The sequence below is a fragment of the Octodon degus genome, unplaced genomic scaffold (assembly GCF_000260255.1).
Source record: "Octodon degus isolate 3935 unplaced genomic scaffold, OctDeg1.0 scaffold00008, whole genome shotgun sequence".
Taxonomy (NCBI): Eukaryota; Metazoa; Chordata; class Mammalia; order Rodentia; family Octodontidae; genus Octodon; species Octodon degus.
The window spans coordinates 14801312-14814611 of record NW_004524584.1 but is presented as its reverse complement, the minus strand read 5'-3'; the positions used below and the strand labels follow the sequence as shown (position 1 = coordinate 14814611).

Sequence of the window (13300 nt, the reverse complement as noted above, 5' to 3'; positions counted from 1 at the left end):
CTTAATGCAGTAACAGTAATTCACACTGCCAGTGTGATGACACGTCTCTATTCCAATACTCTAATCCTGAGCTTGTTTTTTGTTACTTGTGTTGAATCTGCTGAGCTATACCACCAGCCCTTCTACTTTTAGTTTTTTTTTTTTTTTTTTTGCGGAACCGGGGATTGAACTCAGGCCCTTGTTATAATAACCCAGGCAAACAGTTATTCTACTGAGCCATCTCCCCGGCCCCCTTTGATCTCCTTTTATTTACTCCCTTTGCTTTTACTTGGCCCAAACTCATTCTGGAGAGCCAACTTTTCTTGCCTTTGTTGAATGTACAACTTCGCCACTGTTTAAAAAGAAAAAAAAAAAAGTTGTTTTTGTTAATTTTTTTAAAATTTTATTTATTTATTTGCGTGCATGTGTGTGTGTGTGTGTGTGTGTGTGTGTGTGTGTGTGTGTGTGTCCAGCTCAGTCCACCAGGGGGCGGGGCTGGCTGACATGTGGGGTTGGGGAATTGAACCACGGTCCCTTGTGCTTTGCTAAGCTTGTTCTAAGTAGGTGCTTTAGACCACTGAGCCATCTCACCAGCCCCATGTTAATGTTTTTAAAGCCAGGCATGGATAATACACACCTGTAACTCCAGCACTCTGGAGGCTGAGGCAGGAGGACTGCTACAAATTCAAGGCAAGCCTGAAATACATAGAAAGTCCCTGATTTAAACAAAACAAAAGCAACATTTTAAAAAAGATTTTAAACAAGTCCATGTAGATGTAGCTCAGTGTAAAGACCCTAGCTGAGTTCTACCCCCAGTACCAAGGGAGTAGGGGAATATAATGCAATGGTAAAACAATCTAGCAGAGTGTCAGATAGAGTATAAATGAAAAGTGGCTCTTGGGGCTTGCCAGATAGCTCAGGGGATTGAAGTGCCTGCTTAGGGAGACCCAGGGACCTGGGTTATATCCCCAGCGTTCTGTGCTGGCCAAGCCCCCAGGATGCATCAAGATTGCAATTGAGACTGGGCGTGGTGGCACACACCTGTAATCTCAGCACTGGGGAGGCTGAAAACAGGAGGATCATTACAAGTCCGATCTGTATAGTGAGATCCTGTAGACTAAATACAATTTTAAAAAAAGAAAAAAAAGTGGCTCTTGAGTGAGAAGGTTGGGTTTCCTCAGTAACTTCACAAATGAAACCCATAGGTATACCTTAAACACATAAACAGGTATCTCTCTTTTTTCTTTGTACTACTGGGGAATTCAACCCAGGACCTCATACTGTGGTATATCCTAAGTCCTTTTTTTTTTTTTTTTTTTTCAGAACTGGGGATTGAACTCAGGCCCTTGTGCTTGCCAGGCAAACACTTATTCTATTGAGCTATCTTCCCAGCCCCAATCTTTTTATTTTTGATGAAATGTCTTGCTAAACTGCTAACTTGCCCACCCTGGGCCCATACTTGGTAATCCTGCCTCAGGTTCCTAGAGCACCAACATTATAAGCAAGTACCACCATGCCTCTGCTCATTTTGTTTCATTCAGGCAGAAGGATCATCATAAATTCGAGGCCAACTTGGGCTATATAATAAATTCAAGTCTGAACTCTATAGCAGGACCCTATCTTAAATAAATAAATAAATAAATAAATAAATAAATAAATAAATAAAAATAAACAGCATGATATACTTCACTTATCTTTTATTCTTCCTTTTGGACTGAGATTGCACCTAGAGCCTCACCACTGAGCTATATACTCTCAACCCTATTCCTTTCTTAAACTGATGAGAAGAGAACTGGGAAAGTTCAGCCTCAGTGAGTAACTCTTCCTCATCCTCCACCCCTGATATGTGTAGCAAACTCAAGTGCCAAGAATCATGCATGTTCTGCTCTTCAGGGTACACTCTCACATACATCCTTGCATCTTCTTTTTGTTTGTTTGCTTGTTTATTTAATACAGAGTCTACACAGGGTTTCACTACACAGATGGGACTCATAGTGATCCTTCCTGTTTTTCAGCCTCCCAAATGCTGGGATTATAGGCGCAAACCACCACAGCCAGTCTCAGTCTCAACGCACCCCACCCCCACCCCTGCATGGCAGGCCGGGGATTGAACCTAGTGGATCATCTGCCTAAGCAGGTGCTTTAACATCCTCACATCTTCTGAGAACATATCTGAAGATAAAACCCTGAAAGCGGAATTGCTGGGACAAAGGATGTACACACTGGAGTTAACAAATACTGGCAAGGTGCCTTTCTACTTATACCCTTACCTAAAGATGTAAGTAAATTTTCCCTTACTTTCATTCACATTGCATTATTATCAAACTCTCAATAACAAGAAATAAAAGAAGGAAAATAAAACCCAAGGTGCTGGCACTGGCAGCATTGTTGGAGGCTAGGAGAGCAAGGTGGAGCCTTGGGAACTACAACTTGGCCTTCTTTGCCCCTGCCCTCTTTTGTCTTCTCCTCAACAGGAGCCCTTGTGACACACCACACCCAGAGAGCCAAGCACGGTGGCCACATTTGAAGGATGTGGAAGAAAGTATTGCTGACAGTTTTCATTCTGGAAGATTTGGGGGTCAGAAAGACTTCACTCAAGAACCAGTAGGTGAACAAAAAATCCAGCAGCCAGTACAAAGCCACAACACATTTCCTGACCACAGAGGTGAGGATGGACAACAGATGAGTCACCATGCAGACCTGGGACACAGTCAATGAGAAGAGGTTCCAGTCCCTCAGCATGGCCTTCCAATGCAGGGCAGACTGCTGTGTGCTGGTGTTTGATGTGATAGCCCCCAAAATATTCAAGACCCTGAACATAGCTGGAGAGATGAGTTCCTCATTCAGGCCAGCCTCTGGGATCCACGGAACTTCCCCTTGATCATGGTGGGGAACAAGATCAACCTTGAAACCAGTCACGTGAAGAGAAAACATGTCTGGTGGTACACACTTGTAATCCCAGAAAAAAACAAAACTCCCTACTTTGTTTTTGCTTTTGTTTCACAAGACAGGGTCTTGAGGAGGGGCTGGAGAGATGGCTCAGTGGAACAAGCACTTCCCTGGCAAGCGCAAGGGCCTGAGTTCAGTCCCCAGTTACACCAAAAAATAAAAAAATAAAAAAAAAAGACAGGGTCTTGCTTTGTAATTTAGGTTGGTCTTGAACTTACTAGCCTAGGCTGGCCTCAAACTTGTGATGATCCTCCTGCCTCAACCAAGTCTACCCTTCTTCAACTACTTGATTAGTATGGTAGGCAAAATGGGTGCCATAAATTTACTATGGGAGTAATGGTATGTTATAGCTGGCATTAGGACACAGGAGTTGACTTCTAATGTCCAATGAATTAAAATATGGCACTGTCTTTTTCCAGTCAAAACTAACAACTCAGCTGGGAATGGTGACATACATATAATCCCAGATCAACCTTGAAAACAGTCACATGAAGAGGACTCTAGGGAGGCTGAGGCAGGAGGATTGCTCCAAAAATCCAGGCCAGCCTACACAGTGAGCTCGATGGTATTAAAAAAAAAAAAAAAAAAACCAGCCAGGTGTGATGGCATAGGGTTCTAATCCAGTTCTAATCCCAGGTAGACCTTGGGAAGGGGAAGAGGAAGGGGGGAGGGAAAGGAAGAAAAAGGGAAGAGGAAGGGGAAAGGGAAAAGAAAAGGGAAAGGAAAACTAGCTCAGTTGAAATCATTAAGAATGTAAGGGATGGGGCTGGTGAGATGGCTCAGTGGTCTAAAGCACCTACTTAGAACAAGCTTAGCAAAGCACAGGGACCACGGTTCAATCCCCCAGCACCACATGCCAGCCAGCCCCGCCCCCTGGTGGGCTGAGCTGGCCACACACACACAAATAACAAAATAAATAGTCTTCAAAAACTGTGTGATAATAAATTTCTTTTGTTTTGAGCCATTAAAAAAAAAATTAAAAATAAATAAATAAATAAAATTTTAAAAGAATGTAAGGGATAGCTGGGCATAGTGACACACACCTGTAATTTCAGCATTCAGGAAGCTGAGGGAGAAAGATTGCTGAGTCTGCGGCCAGTCTGGGCTACACAATGAGTCCAAGTCCAGCCTGAAGTACACAGCAAGATCTTGTCTCAAAAACAACAACAACAACAACAACAACAAAAAAGGAACAATTATTCCAAATAATACATTACCTGTGGTTTTTTGCCTGAGCTGTGTCCTCCAAGCCAACCCTTAGAACCAAGACATCTCCTAGGTCCAGTTTAAGAATAGTTCCAAAAGCTGGGTATGGTGGTACGCACCTGCCTGTAATCCTAGCACTCAGGAGGCTGGGACAGCCTGGGCTACAAATTGAGTTCAAGACTAGGCTGAACTGTATAATGAAACCCTGTCTCAAAAAGCCAAAAACAGACCAAAAGAAAAAAAAAAAAAAAAAAAAATCAAAAAGACAAAAAAAAAGTTCTAGGCTCTGGGCAGCAGGAACACAAATAAAAATGCTGAGCACAAGGACAGGAGAAAAACTCAATATTAGAGTATTCACAGAGACTGATTTCAGGAATTTCACAGTGAACTATACTCCCAGTTCTCTTTTGCTCTTTTTTTTTTTTTTTTTTTTTTTTTTTTTTTTTTTTTTTTTTTTTTTTTTTTTGGGTGGTCTTTTTGAGCCTTTCAAGTGCTGTGCTGGGATGACAGGCATGCATCACACACCAGTCCTTTATCTCTGAAATACTGTATGCTTTAAATATCACCAAAGGGGGGTAGGGCCTAACCACTAAATTCCTCTAACTAGGTTCAAACTTGCAATCCTCCTGCCTCAGCCTCCCAGAGTTCTGGGATTACAGGCATGCACCACCAGGCCCAGCTCCACGTCTGCTCCCCATACTCTAGTTTCACTGTTCTGAAAACATGACCTTTACAAAATCATTTTTACATCTCCCCTCATTGCTTGTTGTCTCCCACCAGACAAGCAAGACTGGGAAGAATCCTCCAGTTCTGTTAGGCTGGAAGTCACACCCTGTAGGATCAGAGAACACTGGGAAAGAACCCTCTGTCTCAGGTCAGACCCATCCTCTAGTACCACTCCATTTCCTCTGCTCAGCTTTTCTCTGATCAGCCTAACTTATTAACTCAATAGAAACTGGTGACAGATACTCCCTCCTCCAGAGCACAAAAATACACTAAACTGTACATGATTATATATTTTATTAAATGTAAATTACCTTCAATTTCAAAAAATAGTACCATCAATACAAACACTACTAGGTTACCAGGACATCTGATTCATTGAACTTCCTGTAAGAAAAGTTTTTCAAAGCCTGAAGAAAGAGAAAATTTTACCTCTGGTCTGGGATAATTTTTTTTTTTTTTTTTTTCCAGAACCGGGGATTGAACTCAGGTCCTCGCGCTTGCCAGAGAAGTGCTTATTCCACTGAGCCATCTCCCCGGCCCTAAGGATAATTTTTAATTTGGGTGTTTTGTTTTTTGAGTCAGAAGTTTCACTTTGTAGCCCAAGCTGGCCTTGAACTCTCAATGATCCTCCTGCCTCAGCCTTCTGAGTGCTGGGATTACAGAAATGTGCCACCACCCTCAGCAGATATGGAATAATTTTATTTGGGCCCTGCTGCCTATTAGTTGCCCACAGGCACCTGAAATGAAACAGACTTACTCTGAGGACCTCTCCAACTAGACAGCACCAGAGCAGCCCACCCAGAAAGCAGGGCAGGCACCAACACTGTCAGGCAATTTTAAAGCACTGTAAATCTCTCCTGTAGGAGATCAGCTCTCCCCTTTTCACTAGCCTCTGCAGATGACCTAACACCAACCCCTGAAGAGTGCCCAGCAGCCTCTGAAGCCCTTTCTCCAGAACAGCCTATGCCTCTCTGAGCCTGCAATTCCTGACATTCTCCACCCTAAAGGACAATTCTAAGCAAGCTTGGATTCAAAACAAGAAATGAAACCTAGGGGCCGGGGAGATAGCTCAGTTGAGTAAGTGCTTGCTTGGCAAATGCAAGGTCCTGAGTTTGATCCCTGGTACCAAAAAAAAAAAAAAGAAAAGAAAAAGAAATGAAACCTAGTTCAAGGGCAGGGGAATGTGGTTCAGTGGTAGAGTGCGTGCTTAATATACACAAGGCCCTAAATTCAATCTCTAGGATCACACACAAACAAAAGAAAAATATCTGTTCTACTCTCTTAGGTATAAGAGACCAAGGTAGACATACAGGATGTAAAAATTTGCATTGACCTTACTTCAAAAGTTATTTAAATATTTGCCAGGCATAATGGCCCATGCTTGTAATCCCAATTAATTGACAGACTAAGGCAGGAGGATCATAACTTCAATCCTGGCTACTTAGTGAGACCCTGTATCAAAAGAAAAAATAAAATTGGACATGATGTACATATCTGTAATCCCTGCACAGGGAGGCTCAGATGGAAGGATTATAAATTCAAGTCCAGCCTGGGCAACCTGGTAACTCAACAAGACTGTCTCAAAATATAAAAATTTTTAAAGGGTCTAGGAGTTGGGCTTGGTGGTGCCTGCCTGTAATCCCAGCTCCTGGGAGGATGAGGCAGAATGATCACCAGGAGTTCAAGGCCAGCCTGGACTACAAAGTGAGCTCAAGGTCAGCCTGAACTGCAGTGAGACCCTGTCTCAAAAAGACCAAAAAAAAGGGGGGGCGGGGGGGGGACAAAAAACAAGACTTGAGCATCAGTGTAACTGAACAAAAGATGCAGAAACAACTCCAAGCACATTTGGCTACTCTATCTCTGACAAAGGGGCAAAACAGCTTCACTGGAAGAAAGATAGCCTCTTTAATAAATAGTGCTAGGAAAACTGGACTTCCAAACACCAACGATTAAACCTAACCCTTCTCTCTCATCATGCACTAAAAGCAAAATGGGTCAAAGATATAAATATTAAAATAATCTGCTGGAAAATAAGAGTAAGTAAAAACTCTTTCCCCCCCACCCACCCAACCAGGGATTAAACTCAAGCACTTGCGCTTGCCAGGGAAGTGCTTATTCCACTGAGCCATCTCCCTGGCCCAGTAAAAACTCTTGAAGACATAGGTGTTGGCAAAGATGTTATAAACAAAACCCAAATTACACAGGAACTATTACAAAGAATCAACAACTGTAATCTCATTAAAAAGCTTTTGCATAGCAAAAGAAACCACCAACAAAGAAACGACTCACAGAATGAAAAATATTTCTACCAGCTACTCCTCAAACAATATCTAGAATATGTAAAAAATTCAAACCCCCAAATTTAAACACCCAATCCCCAAATAGTCATCTGAAATGAATACTCACTTCTTAGAAGTATAAACAGTAGCTCAAGGCTTAAATTCAATCTCCAATAGAGAGAGAAACAGAGACAGAGACACAGAGAGAGACAGAGACAGAGACACAGAGAATATCAATCAGTAACTAAAATTGGTGAGTCTGAGGGGAAAAGGAACCCCTCTCCATTGTGGATGAAGTGTGAATTGGTACAACCACTATGGAAATCAGTATGAAGATTCCTCCAAAACCCAAACTAAGGGAAGTTCCTTTTGAGCTAGCTAGTCCCCTTCTAGGTGTCTTTCCAAAAGACTTAAAAGTCATCTTACCATAGTGATATATGCATATATATGTTGATAGCACAGTTTGCGATAGCTAAATCTTAATTTTTTTTCTTTGGTGGGGGGGACAACAGGATCTTACCAGGTAAATTCAGACTGACTCATTATATAGCACAAACTGGCTTCAAACTCACAGTGCCTCATCCTCCCAAGTGCAGAGATTAGAGGCACATACCACCACATTAGACTGCAATAACTAAATCTTAAAAACAGTCCATATGCCCATTAACAAATGAATGGATAAAGAAAATGTGATATTTATATACAATGGAGTACTACTTGGCCAGAAAAAATGCTAAGCTTGAGACATTTTTAGGTAAATGGATATATCTTGAGACTACAATTTTAAGTGAAATAAATCAGACACACAGTTTAAATATCATATTATTTCTCCTGTATGAGAAACACAAAGGATAAATAAGGAGTAAAATAGAGGATAAACATTAGGAGGTAGCAAGAACTTATTCAAATGGAAAGTTGAACAAGGAAAAGGCCAGGGAAATGGGAAGGAAGGGGAAAAGTATTAAGAAAATAGAATGGGAGAGAAACAGAACAAAGTTTTTGTAAAGGGGGAAGGAAAAAGAGGCTGAAAGGAGAGGGGGCTATGGGCAAAACAAAAATTAAGATTATGTGCAGGGTTGGGGAGACAGCTCAGTGGCATAAGCACCTGCCCGGCATGCTCAAGGTCCTGAGTTTGATCCCTGGTATCATTTAAGAAAGAAAAAAAGAAAGAAAGGAAGGAAGGAAGGAAGAGAAGAGAAGAGAAGAGAAGAGAAGAGAAGAGAAGAGAAGAGAAGAGAAGAGAAGAGAAGAGGGGGGCGCTGGCCAGATAACTCAGTGGACTAAAGTGCCTGCTTAGGCAGACCCAGGGACCAGGGTTTCCCATGCTGGCCCCTGGCATTTGGGAGGCTAAAAACAGGAGACTCACTACGAGTCCAATCTGTGTAGTGAGACCCTGTACTAAATAGATTTTTAAAAAGATATGTGCAGGTACAAATTCCCCATAATGAATGTGATCATTTCATGTGGCAGACACATACTAATATAAAGATTATTTAAAAAATAAATAAATAAAAAGAGCTGGGAATGTATCTCAAAGTGAAGGTCCTTGGTTTGATACCCAGTAATGGGTATCCACAACAGAAACAAAGGGATAAAGGAAGAGAAGAACCTGTTTCTGTGTGCACATCAGCACTTACCTTTTTTTTTTTTTTTTTTTTTTTTTTTAAATATATTTGGTACAGGGTCTCACTATGCAGCTTGGACTCACAGTGATCCTCCTATTTTCAGCCTCCCCAGTGCTGGGATTACAGGCATGCAACACCCCACCCAGTCTAGCACTTATTTAAATTCATACTTTGGAAAAATGAAAATTACATACAAATTCTTAAAAAGCATACTTGCTTTTATGGTAAATTCTCTTACAAAATAATAAAATTTGGAGCCAGAAATTCTAATAATTTACTTTGCTCCTGATCATTGTTCAAATGTATAGTAATGTTGTCTCTGGAGCTTCTCTTTACATGTTGGGACTGGGGAGATAGCTCAGCGGCATTAGTGCCTGCCTCACAAGCACAAAGTCCCAAGTTTGATCCCTGATACTGCAAAAAAAAAAAAGAGAGAAAAAATCTTTACATGTTTATGATACATAATTGCAGCTGAATTCATATTACATACTATTTTTCTTAAGTATATAAAAAAGCATAAAACAGGAAGTATTTTTCTTAAGTGTAAAAAAGAAAGTATGCTTGTAATCCCAACACAGAAGACTGAGCATGGTGGGCATGCCTGTAATGACAGAAGGATTGCTATGAGTTCCAGGCCCACCTGGGCTACAAAGTGAGTTGAAGGCCAGCCTGAACTCCATAATGAAACTGTCTCAAAAATACAAGGGAGGGGCCGGGGAGATGGCTCAGCAGAATAAGCACTTCCCTGGCAAGCGCAAGGGCCTGAGTTCAATCCCCATTTCCGCCAAAAAAAAAGATATGTACCAGTTCAATAATATTCACATTTTTGAGAGAAAACTATTAAGAAACGTGAGGAAATGAACAAGAAAAGTCAGGTTAGTGGTCACTTTAGGAAGGAAAGCAGGGGAGTAGGGTTGTAGCTCAGTAACAGAATGCTTGCTTGCCTCCCACAGGTAAGTCCTGGGTTCAATCTTTTTTTTTTTTTTTTAATGTGTTTAGTACAGGGTCTACAAGGTCTTACTACACAAATTGAACTTGTAGTGATCCTCCTGTTTTCAGCCTCCCAAGTGACAGGCATGCACCACTACCCCCTGGGTTCAATCCTTAGCAACATACACAGGAAAGGGAGGGAGGAAAGGAGAGCTTCAAAATAAAATTAAAAAGGCTACTGATATAGGTAAACCATTTGCTTAAGATGCAAAAAGCCCCAATTTCATGGCCAGCACTATAAATTACTAAACCACTAGCTAACTATATGAAGTGATAGTATTCTACAACTTGTATGTGTATGGGATTGAACTCAGGCCCTTGCGCTTGCCAGGCAAGCACTTACTCTACTCAGCTATCTCCCCGCCCCCTGGTACACATATCTTAAATCTGCTTGCTTGCTTATGTATGTATGTGTATTGCTGGGAATTGAATCCTTGAGCTTTGTGCTTGCTAGTTTGAGCTTGTATCTCCAGGCTTTTTTTGACACAGGATCTTGCTATGCTGCTGAAACTGGTGTCAAACTCCTCCAGGCACATAACACTATGCCCAAGTAAGAATGTACAATCTGTACAGTTGTTTTTATTTTTTATACATAGTACAGGGTCTACTGAGTCTCAGTACGTAGATCGGACTCCTCTGTTTTCAGCCTCCCAAGTGCTGGGATTATAGGCTGAGCCACCACACCTAGTCTCAATCACCCTCTCAGAGCGCCCTGGGGGCAGGGCCTGCATGCCACACAAGCCAGGGATCACAGTCGCACTCTGTACCTAAGCAAGCGCTTCAGTCCGCTGAGCTATTTGGCTGGCCCAAAAATAGGATAATTTTATTTATTTATTTATTTATTTATTTATTTATTTAGCTAGTTTAGGCTGCCCCTAAGGGTGGGAGTGGTGCGGCTTGTGGAGCTGGGGCTCGAACCTCAGTCCTCTGCACCTGATTGTATTTGCCCAAGTGGTGCTTTAAGCAACTGTGCTAACTGGCAAGCCCCCTGAATTTGAACAATTCTTGTTTACCAATAATACCCAAATAAGGCTGGGGAGAGACCACTGCAGAATGAACAACCGAAAGCCAGCAGCAAAAGGACCTGTTCACTGGGGACCTGTTCACTGCAGACCAGTCCTAGCCCAGTCCATAGTCCCCTAGCCCAGTCTGCTTTAAAAGTTTACTTAATAGTATTTCATTTTCTGTAATCCCAGCATGCAGGAAGCTGGAGCAGGAAGACTGCTGTGAGTTTGAGACCAGCCTGGGCTACAAAGTGAGCTCAAGGCCAGCCTGAATTGTCTCAAAAAGGAGAAAAAAAAATATATAGTATTCATCTTAAAACGCTTCTTAGATCAAATCCCTCTCATTTCTGTAATCTTTTCCAATTATAAACACAGGTTCATTAAGTGAGCTAAGGGGTCCAAGCATGGCACAAGAATGATTATTTCTCTTCAATTGATATTTTTAGAAGACAATGTCTTAGAGACTCTACAGGTCCTGTCCCTAGCAAGTGACTGCAGGCAGTGTTTGCACTTCTCACTCCTGCATCACAAGGCAGCTGGAGGGGATACGAGAGACCAGGGAGAGGACCTTGCAGAGTAGCCAGGCCGTAGTTCTGAATTATTTGAGCCTTTATGGTTATGAGACAGTGTCTTGCGAAGCTACAAGGGCAGAGACCTACAGTCCCTGGGGACTCACGACACTGAGGCAAGAGGATCCCTTAAGCCCAACAGCTTGGGGCTAGCCTAAGCAAACTAGCCAAACCCTGTCTTTAAAAAGATAAAGAGGGCCACTGAGCTCAGCAGACGAAGTGCCTGCTTCAGCAAGTGCAGGGACCAGGGTTCGATCCCAGCCCCAGCCCTAAGGCACACTGAGCCAGTAGACAAGAGTCCAAGAATGGTGGCATATGTCTATAATCCCAGTGTTAGGGAGGCTTAAAACAGGAGGATCACTATGAGTGAGACCCTGTACCAAATACGCTAATGAGAAAATAAATAAATATAAAAGAAAAATACTTGATGGAAAAAAAGCACATACAAATCACAATCTTAATTCAATCATCCATACCACTTATGTGTGTGACACTTTTAAGTTTAGCTCCATCAGAACACATTATGACACAATCCACCTTCATGGACTGGCTAAAGAACAAGGACATCACTGTGCACCACTGGGTATCCTGTCTTCTCTGCCCAAATCCAAATTACATACACACACAATAACAACAGATCTAGGCAGCTGTGTAAACGGCAGAAAGAGACTTACTTCTAGATAGGGACTCTTCTGTCTATACTGGAAGCCTGTCCTGGGCCACCTCTGCTCTTCCCGTCCCCTCCCCCCTCCTCCTCTTCTCCCCTCCTCTCCCTGGGCCTCCACTCCTCTGCACTGTTTCACTGCCCAAAACCACTCCAGACCTGGGAGCAGCACTGTGGACCCTGCTTCCCCTCTCCTACCAGAGGGTTGAGAGTAAGCACCTAAGAGCTTACTTCCAGACCCCTCTGGTAGTATCCTCCTTCTCTCACCTGATAACAATCAACAACACTATCCTCATCAGCCTAAGTCCAAAGGTCAGAGATTGAATGCCTACTACCACTGTTTGAAAGTCATTTGGGGCCTTCTATCCTGGGAACTCAAAATCCTGTTCCCCCAAAACATCAGAAAATATGGTGCCTGGGCTGAGGAGATAGCTCAGCAGTCTAAGTACCTGCCAGGCAAGCACAGGGATGCAGGTTCAATCCCGAGTACTGAATGCTGGTCCCAGAACCTGAGGCAGCAGTGCATCAGGTGTGGTGGCACAAGCCTGTAATGCCAGCCTTGGGAAGGCTGAGACAGGAGGATCACTATGAGTCTGAACTGTTTAGTGAGACCCTATATCCAATAAATAAATATTTTTTTAAAATTAAAAGAAAATACAATGCTTTATTACTGGAGGCTAAAACACAATTTTTGTCCTTAAAACAACTGCTCATTCTCTGCTCAAAAGTTAGGCACTAGTGGCTGCAACTATAGTCTCCTACCCTACAGGTTACCCAACACAGTCCATGTTGTTTGTCCCTCCAGGAGTGAGGAAGCGGGCCGGAGAGATGGCTCAGTAGAATAAATGCTTCCTTGGCAAGCACAAGGACCTGAGTTCAATTCCTGGTTCCACCAAAAAAAAAAAAATAGTGAAGTTCAGATTCCATACTAAATTTAACCTACTCTACTAACCAACACACACCAAAACAAACCCACAAAACAAAAAAACAAGAAAAAAACCTTTAGATGGCTTGCCTGATAGCCCAGTTGTTTAAAGCACTGCTTGAGCAAATGCAGGTAGGGGACCATGGGATCCTCAGCTCCACAAGCAGCACCAGACCCGCCCTTAAGGCATTCTGAACTAGCCAAAACAAAACAAAAAAATCCTTCTCCAATTTTCAAAAAAATCTTAAAATCCTTGACCTAGGTGGCCATGATGGTGCAAAGTTGTGATCCCAGCACTTGAGGGACTGAGTCAGAAGGATTACTTGAGTTCCAGGTCAGCCTGGGCTACATAGCAAGACCCTGCCTTTTTTTTTTTTTTTTTTT

At 42.4% G+C, this 13300-nt stretch overlaps 1 protein-coding gene across 3 annotated transcripts in view; it reads right to left on the bottom strand.

Annotated features, from left to right (window-relative positions):
- Positions 1-13300, bottom strand: part of Dag1 (dystroglycan 1) — a 101321-nt gene that overhangs the window by 65496 nt on the left and 22525 nt on the right. Inside the window, exon 1 of one of the 3 annotated variants that reach the window (XM_023705990.1) lies at positions 12754-12854. The exons of the other annotated variants lie outside the window; for them this stretch is intronic. The gene's annotated coding sequence lies outside the window, so the exon portion shown is untranslated. Of the gene's footprint in view, positions 1-12753; positions 12855-13300 lie in introns of those variants that run through there. 3 annotated transcript variants of the gene reach the window in all.